We start from the raw sequence: 11,900 nt of genomic DNA, 5'->3' as shown, positions 1-11,900 counted from the left end.
AAATTGAGTGGGACAACCAGAAATCGCAAATTTAGGCTGTAAAGTTTGCATAAAATTGTGCCTATGTCAATATTGTACTAGTTTTTGATTTCTTTAGTTGATTCAAACATATTTCCTGAAATAAAGTGATGCAAGGTTACAAGTTTCCTCGATTTTAATCTACGTTTCTTTGCTCGTTTAAAACTTTTCTTCGATTTCCTGAATTTAATGTCACCCAAACAGTCCACAGGATTGCTAAAAAATGTTTTCTTATCTTTTACAAATATCTTTTTGTGACAATAACGACAGCTTCTTGCATTAAAAATCAACAAGTGTGCACCAAGTCTATCGCTTATCCAATTCCGACCATGACCATTTTGAAGTGTTCCCGCGGATGACAATATAGGAGATATCCTATTCATACTTTGTCCCGATTCCCAACATCCATCATGCACATAAATTTCACTTGGTGACGTAATATCAACCACACCTGGTCGGCAACCCGTGCCTAAGTCTAGTCTAGCTGTCAACTTTTGGAAGTCACTTTTGTTCCTTGAAAGTTTAGGTTTATCTTGAATGCCAGGTTGCTTTGTACAGTCTTTGGTTAACATTTAAATAATCGTTGTGAATAAAATCTTACTAGTTGTGGAGGGTTGGAAAGCGATGTTTTGTAGAGTTGTTTCCCCACATTATTGTGTACTTGCTTTGTGCACATGAATACGGTGTGTCACCTCAACTTGCATAAATTGTATCGCTCAACAAAGCGATCGCCGCTTTATATTCTGTGTTTGTATCTATTCACGTTACGCCATAGTAGTTGTGCTTTTCTTCAAGTCTACGATATACACCACTGCGCAACATCATATATCAAGTGACCGTTAATGTTGACGCGTTGTTTTTCAGTTTCCAAACTTTGATTTTGGTTAGTTTCCATGTCATGTAGCTTATGTCTATACCAAAATACTACCACCACACAAGTTATGAAAGGTTAAAGATGGAAAATTTTCAACAATTCCAAAGCTTTCCGATAATTTTGAGAGTTTGGGCATTTGTATTAAAACTTTTAGTTTTGCGGGTTCCGCGGGTTCGCACGAACCCGAATAATCTTCTTCGCGGCACATCCCTAGACAAAACTATCAATAGGTACAAGAATATATACATGCGCTAATGCAATAATCAGTAAGCATTTCTCACACATTCAGGATGCTGGTCATAAAAATACGTCGATATATTTGGTAAAAATTCGCTGAGATTGATCAGAGAAAATATACCGAAGCCTGGTACTGAAACTTAGCTCGATTATTCAAGTACGTCACTTATACCAATAATGCTACATATGACGTAAAACTACAGAGTAAAGTAAAGGAAGTCTGCAAACAATTTATCACACATAGCCTAACTAGGCTACTACAGCTAAGTTTACATTTAACATTGAATAGATTGTCAGACTAAGACGAGTATAAAAATAGCCAATACATGAAAGATTATTTGGAGAAAATTTCAGCGTAAGCTATACCATGAGGCACAGCGCGTGACGTAATGATAAATACGTAATCGCGAATGATGTAATAATTACTTTAAGCGTGGGCGATCATAATACTTCTTGCAGGGAGTTGTAATTGTTTAGTAAAATATCCGATTTTGTAAGCGGCACCAAAGGTTGTCTTTTTTGCTCTCACAATTGTCATATCTTAACGTAAATCGAGCATTTTGGACTTTGATCGGAGTCATTACAAGACTGGACTACCTTAAGTACGGTTGCTTTAATACGTTAATAAAAGAGTATTTCATATCTACCCTGCACGCAGCTTTGTTGCCATATTTTATAATATTCATTTTAATTTCATAGCCTTGGAATGGGGAAGAAGAAAATGGAAGATATAATAACTCAGGAAGCGCAATATTTCTTCGAAAAGCTAGAAACTATGGTTGGAAAACCTGTGGCTTTGGGGGTAACTCTCTTTTCATAACATTATTAACATCATTAACACAACATTAGCTTTTGTTTGTTTCATATTTCCCGCTCCATAATGACAAGCAATAAATTAAATGAATTAATTTTATCTGAAAGCCTTTCATACAAAATGCAAACGCAACTTTATACTTTGGGTGGCTTATATGAAATCCTTAAAAGTAACCCACAACTTCTTGCTTTTATTAGCTGGATTACTATAACAACGTTATTGCAAATATCATATGCGTTATCGCACTTGGAAGGCGATTCGATTATGATGACCCAAAATTTCGAGAAATATTGCACACATTGAAGATGCAGTAAGTTACGTCTACATTATACTTATATCGATGGTCTAGTCACTCTAGTGTATACAACGATGGATTTCTGTTTCACAAACGCAATCATTGCATCATCGTTTCATTTGTTCACAACTTTACATGTAGGTATGGAGATCCGAAAGATGCCAAATTGATCATGATTTTGATCTACTTTTACAACCTCCTGCGATTTATTCCACCGTTTAAAGCGCAAATGAGAAATTCCGAAATGCTGAATATGCTATCAGAGGTATCTGAACATTTTCAGCAATAAATAGAACATACATAAGAGTCGCCGGCATACATTTTTATTAGTTTGGTGACACTTAATCACGCGACACTTAATCACGCGACACTTAATCACCGACACATAATCACTTGGACATTTAATCACGCAACATTTAATCACACATTTACAAAACACATTTGATCGTTATCTGTCAAGTGAAATTTTAGTTTATCTTCGTGCAGTTACTCACATTTCCCACGTGTGATCAAATGTTGCGTGATTAACTGTCCAAGTGATTATGTGTCGGTGATTAAGTGTCGCGTGATTATGTGTCTGTACACCATCTTTGTCAAACTATATGGACTTAGTGCGAACAGTACCGCAAAATATACTTAAAAGCAAACTGTTGGGAGTTTCGTGTCATACGAAGAATAAATAAATGTTACCAACAACACTATTAATATTGATAATGAATTCAATGAAATTCGAAATGTCTGCGGCTTATCGATATAGCAGCCTATATATCGATGCTCGTATGTATGTATGCCTATATCAGATAAGTCTGAGTAGAAATACCATTTACCAAAAACTTTATTTTCGTTAACTTCTTGTCAAACTACTAACCTAAAAGAAGAAAACATATAGTTTCCTATGCCAGTTGACCTTGTTGCTTAGGGCAACGTATATACTGTAACTCTGAGTAAGATCAATTAAAGACGAACTTTTTATAATTTACAACTCACTCCACCAGACGCCATGGTACTACGACACCTTATCGAAAGACACTTTATCGAACGACACTTTATCGAACGACACCTGATCGAAACGACAGCTGATCGAAAGACACTTTATCGAACGACAGTTAATCGAGCCGACAGTTGATCGAACGACACTTTATCGAAACGACAGCTGATCGAACGACACTTTATCGAACCGACAGTTAATCAAAACGACAGTTGATCGAACGACACTTTATCGAACCGACAGTTCAAGCAAGATTTTTGCGTGTTTCTCAAACATTGAAACAATGAGCCATTGTGATGTGCGGTCTTTGTAATGGTGTGCATTAATGAATTGTGATGTATATATCATAAAGTTGACGATTTATATTTTATATCTATATTTTATATTTGTATCATAAAGTGTTCGATTGCGCATGGCGGCCGGCCCGCCCACATATTAATAAGATATCACAAGAATACGCACGAGAATTACTAAGTACGAGATTGTCTGTACAGTAGACTAGACTAGTCATTATAGATACAAAGAGTAAGGAATTGAAGGCAAAATTTAATAGCAAGGGGCATGTCGCTGTCTGACTTTTACACAAAGTAGCTTCTTGAAAGTGGTCTTTATCCCAGCTTGACCGACAGCGCAAAATAAATGGCTTCGATGCTTGGTAGCACGTACACATGTGAATGTCTTCCACCGGGTTCAAGATGACCTTCCACGAACGAATAATAGCATTGAAGGATGGCACAATGCGTTCAGCAAGCGTGTCTCAATATCCCATCCGACGCTTCGCAGACTCGTCAAAAAAATTAAGCAGGAAGGTTCCAACGAAATGTTAATTGAACAATTGAGTGCTGGAATCGATGGCCCACCACGGAAGAAGCGCTACGACGCTGTCAACCAACGGCTGAAGAGCATAGTTGAAAATTATGACTCAACAAATATGGACATAAAAAGTTATCTTCGAGCAATTGCACACAACTTGTAATTAAATGAATGCGATTGAAATGTGCACTTCGTCAGTTGTCGTGCTTTTAACAGTGCATGTTGCCAGTTCTTTTAATAAATTGTCGTTCTTTTAACAGTGCATATCGTCAGTTGTTTCAATAAATTGTGGATCTTTTAACTCTATCCTAACCAGGCTCGCGAGTTTACTAAAAAAACTAGGTGTGGCCAACCCCGCACACACATTTGCAATCGTTAATTACTAGAAACCTATGCGTCGTAGACGATGACATTATTACAGGTTAGTAGAAACATCATCTGGCTTCCTGTATACATCATAATTGTAAAACTAAAGAAAGTGAATTTAGTGTAAATTAGGTATTTCTAAAAGTGACACATTTCTATAAATTCTTCTTGTTACGCCGCGCCCCCGCTGTGAAAAGAGAACGAAAAAGAATAGTTAGTCAAGTTATTGGTGCGTAAATGAGTAATACGTTTCAATGCGGAGAGAGAGCAAAATTATATAAATATCACAATATCTCAAAAATTACAAAATCCAACTTTATCAAACAAACATGGACAGATAGCTGAACATCACAATGACCCATTGTTTCAATGTTTGAGAAACACGCAAAAATCTTGCTTGAACTGTCGGTTCGATAAAGTGTCGTTCGATCAACTGTCGTTTCGATCAGCTGTCGTTTCGATCAGGTGTCGTTCGATTAAGTGTCTTTCGATAAAGTGTCGTTCGATTAAGTGTCGTTCGATAAAGTGTCTTTCGATAAGGTGTCGCGTCACGAGACGCCATACGACCAATCATCGACGAGCATAAGCAAACGTTTGACCTCAATTGCATAAGAGATTATATCGATGCTTATCTGTACGAAAAACAATTCGCTATAGGAAAAACCGACCCTACTTTCACGGTAAGCCAACTTCGTAAGTACATGTATTTTACGTACGTTCCCAATCATGCATTTAATCTAGTAATAAAGAGTTGTTGTTGGTAAAGAACAAACAGCTTGACGTTACTGTAAGATGTTTATTCGTGGCTGGAACCGAGACAACTAGCACGTTTTTAAGCTGGATATTTCTCACGATTTTAAATTTTCCCGAATACCATAAAAGAATAGTGCAAGAAGTGGATACAGTCATTGGTGAGATTTTCCGTTTTCTACAATGACAGAAATATTTTATGCTATTGCTATTATGCCATGCAGCCTAGTTAGGCTATTGTAAAGGTTAGGTGTGTAAAAGCATATAGTTAAAATAGCATTAATTGCGTGTACTGTAGATAGTATTTACATTGAACTCGTTGATATAATTGTTTGTTACATTAAAGGTGAAAACGAATCCCCGAGCATAGCACACAGGGCGAAGATGCCGATAACGTGTGCGTTTCTTCAAGAAGTCATGCGATATACTCCAGCTCTACCTAACTCTCTTGATCACTTGACCACGGAGGACACAGTTATATACGGATACCACATTCCCAAAAATACAAAGGTTTGAAGCAAACTACATACTTCTTGTTCTCTTACACGTATCCCGCTATGTAAGCCTACACAGCCTTTTGCGTTCAACGAACTTACTTGTGTATCAGTGCCAACTATCAAGACATTTGTTAGTGTGAGCTACGAAAGTAGATTATTGTGATGAACAGTGCCATAACGCTTCAAGTTAACATAACCTTTGCTTTTCACGTTACACCTAACATATTTTCTGCTCATCATGACCCAAACACATGGCCGGAACCTGAAAAATTTGATCCTAGTCGGCACATCGACGAAAATGGCAAGTTTGTGTTTTCCCAAAAGATTATTCCGTTTTCAACAGGTGGACGCAGCTGCTTGGGCGAAAGTATCTCCAGGATGGAAATGTTCCTGATTTTCACTGGGATGTTGCAGAAGTTTACGGTCACAGCAGGAACACATCCGCTGCCCACTCTTGACCAAGGATATTCCTCCTTGATATACAGCCCTCCAAAGTACAAACTCATCTTGACAAAGCGCTAAAACTTTCCATTACTGTTAGACTTAGCTGAACTGCACGCCTTTTCAGTAATTACGATGAAATGTGGACTATATCCTATGAATAATATTATGATGTACGATATGATATAATAATAAAATATGGTTTATGCTGTGTCGTGACGCGACACCTTATCGAAAGACACTTTATCGAACGACACTTAATCGAACGACACTTAATCGAACGACACTTAATCGAACGACACCTGATCGAAACGACACCTGATCGAAACGACAGTTGATCGAACGACACTTTATCGAACCGAAAGTTGATCAAACGACACTTTATCGAACCGACAGTTAATCAAAACGACAGTTGATCGAACGACACTTTATCGAACCGACAGTTCAAGCAAGATTTTTGCGTGTTTCTCAAACATTGAAACAATGGGTCATTGTGATGTTCAGCTATCTGTCCATGTTTGTTTGATAAAGTTGGATTTTGTAATTTTTGAGATATTGTGATATTTATATAATTTTGCTCTCTCTCCGCATTGAAACGTATTACTCATTTACGCACCAATAACTTGACTAACTATTCTTTTTCGTTCTCTTTTCACAGCGGGGGCGCGGCGTAACAAGAAGAATTTATAGAAATGTGTCACTTTTAGAAATACCTAATTTACACTAAATTCACTTTCTTTAGTTTTACAATTATGATGTATACAGGAAGCCAGATGATGTTTCTACTAACCTGTAATAATCTCATCGTCTACGACGCATAGGTTTCTAGTAATTAACGATTGCAAATGTGTGTGCGGGGTTGGCCACACCTAGTTTTTTTAGTAAACTCGCGAGCCTGGTTAGGATAGGGTTAAAAGATCCACAATTTATTGAAACAACTGACGATATGCACTGTTAAAAGAACGACAATTTATTAAAAGAACTGACAACATGCACTGTTAAAAGCACGACAACTGACGAAGTGCACATTTCAATCGCATTCATTTAATTACAAGTTGTGTGCAATTGCTCGAAGATAACTTTTTATGTCCATATTTGTTGAGTCATAATTTTCAACTATGCTCTTCAGCCGTTGGTTGACAGCGTCGTAGCGCTTCTTCCGAGGTGGGCCATCGATTCCAGCACTCAATTGCTCAGTTAACATTTCGTTGGAACCTTGTTCCCGCTTAATTTTTTTGACGAGTCTTCGAAGCGTCGGATGGGATAATGAGACACGCTTGCTGAACGCATTGTGCCATCCTTCAATGCTATTATTCGTTCTTGGAAGAAAGCGGAATTGGCCATTGGCCAAAATGGAAAAGGCAGCCGAGAATTTCTGCCCGAGGGAAGCTGGAAGAAAGAGCATTATATGCTGCCATTTCAAAGTCTATTGTTACGGTTTCTGGGGCTATTCCTGGTCGCTGTTGTTCCAATAAACAAAAGATGCGATTGTACACAGCTTCAGATTTGTTCTCGGTAATGGTGTATACGAGTGGCACCGTGCGATTTTCATCGACCAGCGCGTGTATCGTGTACAGCTGGTATCCAAGTGGGGCAACATCAAATGTACCGTCACAAAACCAATTAGCGCAGTTGTTCAGTATATCCAGATTCTTTTGAGATGCAAACATATAGAATTCGTTCTCATCGTCGTCCTCGATAACGAAGGCTTCTCCCCTCGGTGTATTAGCTGAGCGTGATCTTAGCTTGCTTTTCGTGAATTTCATTGTTGAAAATATTTGTTCACATGTGTACGTGCTACCAAGCATCGAAGCCATTTATTTTGCGCTGTCGGTCAAGCTGGGATAAAGACTACTTTCAAGAAGCTACTTTGTGTAAAAGTCAGGCAGCGACATGCCCCTTGCTATAAAATTTTGCCTTCAATTCCTTACTCTTTGTATCTATAATGACTAGTCTAGTCTACTGTACAGACAATCTCGTACTTAGTAATTCTCGTGTGTATTCTTGTGATATCTTATTAATATGTGGGCGGGCCGGCCGCCATGAGAAATCGTACACTTTATGATACAAATATAAAATATAGATATAAAATATAAATCGTCAACTTTATGATATATACATCACAATTCATTAATGCACACCATTACAAAGACCGCACATCACAATGGCTCATTGTTTCAATGTTTGAGAAACACGCAAAAATCTTGCTTGAACTGTCGGTTCGATAAAGTGTCGTTCGATCAACTGTCGTTTTGATTAACTGTCGGTTCGATAAAGTGTCGTTCGATCAGCTGTCGTTTCGATAAAGTGTCGTTCGATCAACTGTCGGCTCGATTAACTGTCGTTCGATAAAGTGTCTTTCGATCAGCTGTCGTTTCGATCAGGTGTCGTTCGATAAAGTGTCTTTCGATAAAGTGTCTTTCGATAAGGTGTCGTAGTACCATGCTGTGTATATCAATGCTACGTTTTCATCTTATTAGTTATAAAGTTCGTATATACGAACAAAAAATACAATAAACAGGTCAAGTTATATAGTAGCCTATTTAGTATATAGGCTTAAACTTGAAACTCTTGCAGCAGTACGTAATTTTGTTATGTTTATTAAAGTTGTAACGCCTGTTTCCAAATCATATTATATCTTGCATGGTACTACGACACCTTATCGAAAGACACTTTATCGAAAGACACTTTATCGAACGACACCTGATCGAAACGACAGCTGATCGAAAGACACTTTATCGAACGACAGTTAATCGAGCCGACAGTTGATCGAACGACACTTTATCGAAACGACAGCTGATCGAACGACACTTTATCGAACCGACAGTTAATCAAAACGACAGTTGATCGAACGACACTTTATCGAACCGACAGTTCAAGCAAGATTTTTGCGTGTTTCTCAAACATTGAAACAATGAGCCATTGTGATGTGCAGTCTTTGTAATGGTGTGCATTAATGAATTGTGATGTATATATCATAAAGTTGACGATTTATATTTTATATCTATATTTTATATTTGTATCATAAAGTGTTCGATTTCGCATGGCGGCCGGCCCGCCCACATATTAATAAGATATCACAAGAATACGCACGAGAATTACTAAGTACGAGATTGTCTGTACAGTAGACTAGACTAGTCATTATAGATACAAAGAGTAAGGAATTGAAGGCAAAATTTAATAGCAAGGGGCATGTCGCTGCCTGAGTTTTACACAAAGTAGCTTCTTGAAAGTAGTCTTTATCCCAGCTTGACCGACAGCGCAAAATAAATGGCTTCGATGCTTGGTAGCACGTACACATGTGAACAAATATTTTCAACAATGAAATTCACGAAAAGCAAGCTAAGATCACGCATTTCCGACGCCTATTTAGAAAATGTTCTGGTTCTTGCTTCATATGACTTGTCACCAGATGTTGAAAAACTTTCACAAAGCAAGCAGCATCAAGTGTCACTTTAATGCTGTGTTGTTGAAGTGTGAATACAGATATTTTGCTCTTCTTGTGATTGGTACGATTGAGATTGCAGAGTCAATGTACTGAAGTGAGTGTGAATTATTGTATTAATGAGGCATCAGGTAAGTAAATGAAACTACTTGGATTGGACGATTGTGTCGCAGGAATCGTTGTCAACCTCTATTTCCTATCCGGTGTTGGAATGTTTTCCACCGGGTTCAAGATGACCTTCCACGAACGAATAATAGCATAGAAGGATGGCACAATGCTTTCAGCAAGCGTGTCTCATTATCCCATTTGACGCTTCGAAGACTCGTCAAAAAAATTAAGCGGGAACAAGGTTCCAACGAAATGTTAATTGAGCAATTGAGTGCTGGAATCGATGGCCCACCTCGGAAGAAGCGCTACGACGCGGTCAACCAACGGCTGAAGAGTATAGTTGAAAATTATGACTCAACAAATATGGACATAAAAAGTTATCTTCGAGCAATTGCACACAACTTGTAATTAAATGAATGCGATTGAAATGTGCACTTCGTCAGTTGTCGTGCTTTTAACAGTGCATGTTGTCAGTTCTTTTAATAAATTGTCGTTCTTTTAACAGTGCATATCGTCAGTTGTTTCAATAAATTGTGGATCTTTTAACCCTATCCTAACCAGGCTCGCGAGTTTACTAAAAAAAACTAGGTGTGGCCAACCCCGCACACACATTTGCAATCGTTAATTACTAGAAACCTATGCGTCGTAGACTGATGAGATTATTACAGGTTAGTAGAAACATCATCTGGCTTCCTGTATACATCATAATTGTAAAACTGAAGAAAGTGAATTTAGTATAAATTAAGCATTTCTAAAAGTGACACATTTCTATAAATTCTTCTTGTTACGCCGCGCCCCCGCTGTGAAAAGAGAACGAAAAAGAATAGTTAGTCAAGTTATTGGTGCGTAAATGAGTAATACGTTTCAATGCGGAGAGAGAGCAAAATTATATAAATATCACAATATCTCAAAAATTACAAAATCCAACTTTATCAAACAAACATGGACAGATAGCTGAACATCACAATGACCCATTGTTTCAATGTTTGAGAAACACGCAAAAATCTTGCTTGAACTGTCGGTTCGATAAAGTGTCGTTCGATCAACTGTCGTTTTGATTAACTGTCGGTTCGATAAAGTGTCGTTTGATCAACTTTCGGTTCGATAAAGTGTCGTTCGATCAACTGTCGTTTCGATCAGGTGTCGTTTCGATCAGGTGTCGTTCGATTAAGTGTCTTTCGATAAAGTGTCGTTCGATTAAGTGTCGTTCGATAAAGTGTCTTTCGATAAGGTGTCGCGTCACGATCTTGCATATAGTTATAATTATTTTAACTGTTAAAGTGGCACAGTATTTTATCGTGTTCACTGCATTTTTTTTGTCATATTAATGCTTTAATTTGGAAAAATGCTATCTGAAAAATACTTAAAAGTTCGCGAAAATAATTGATAAGTCCTATTCGGGTGATCAAAATATGTAAATGGCATTCATATGTGGATCAACTATAGGTCTGCGATGACTGTGTAAAACTATGTAAAAGTTTTTTGAATGGTGGATATAAAATCATCACGTATGTCCATCCTGCTTAAAAATGCTCGAAGCGCAAAAATGTTAGGTGTTTTGAGTGTCAAAAACGACTAAAACAAAGATTTTAATTTTGTAACGCCCACAGGTGGGCAGTCGGTACTTTGAAAGTACCGTCGGTAACGTGTCTGTTTTCTATCCAAGTTGAGATTTATGCATAGAAAGAATTGTATCAATTTTGGGTCAACTAGAATCGTTACTTGCAGTTGCAGCTATACACGGTACTATCATATGACAGATAAAAATCTCACCATTATTACCGGTATATTGACGCTTCAATAGTCTACGATTCTCAGATATTCAAGGTTCAAATTGCTTAGACAGGACCCCAAACAGGTGACTATAATAGCAGTCTCACGAAAGGAATCAGATTATCGTTAGAACTAGCCTACATGAGAACAAAAACAACAATATTGGAATAAGGTTATCATTCATCAGTTTCACCATGGAATAAGACCAACAGCGTAAATTTAATAGGTTTTAAACCATGAAAAACAAAAAATAAAGATACGAGATTACTGCTATATAAAATTGCTCAGGTAATTTTGAATTTATTTCGATAATGGAAAGCTGTTATCTAATTTTTGATGAAAAATTCCCCCGCAAAACCACAGGCTAGAGGCGGCTGAATAGTAACAATTAAAAACAATATCTTTCTTAATTAGAAGTTGAAAATCGACTTTAAAATAAGCCGAAAACTGAAGGCGCACGTGCAAAAAATTGGAACATTGC

The sequence above is a fragment of the Clavelina lepadiformis genome, chromosome 5 (assembly GCF_947623445.1).
Source record: "Clavelina lepadiformis chromosome 5, kaClaLepa1.1, whole genome shotgun sequence".
Classification (NCBI taxonomy): domain Eukaryota; kingdom Metazoa; phylum Chordata; class Ascidiacea; order Aplousobranchia; family Clavelinidae; genus Clavelina; species Clavelina lepadiformis.
Note: the sequence above shows the minus strand (reverse complement) of the source record.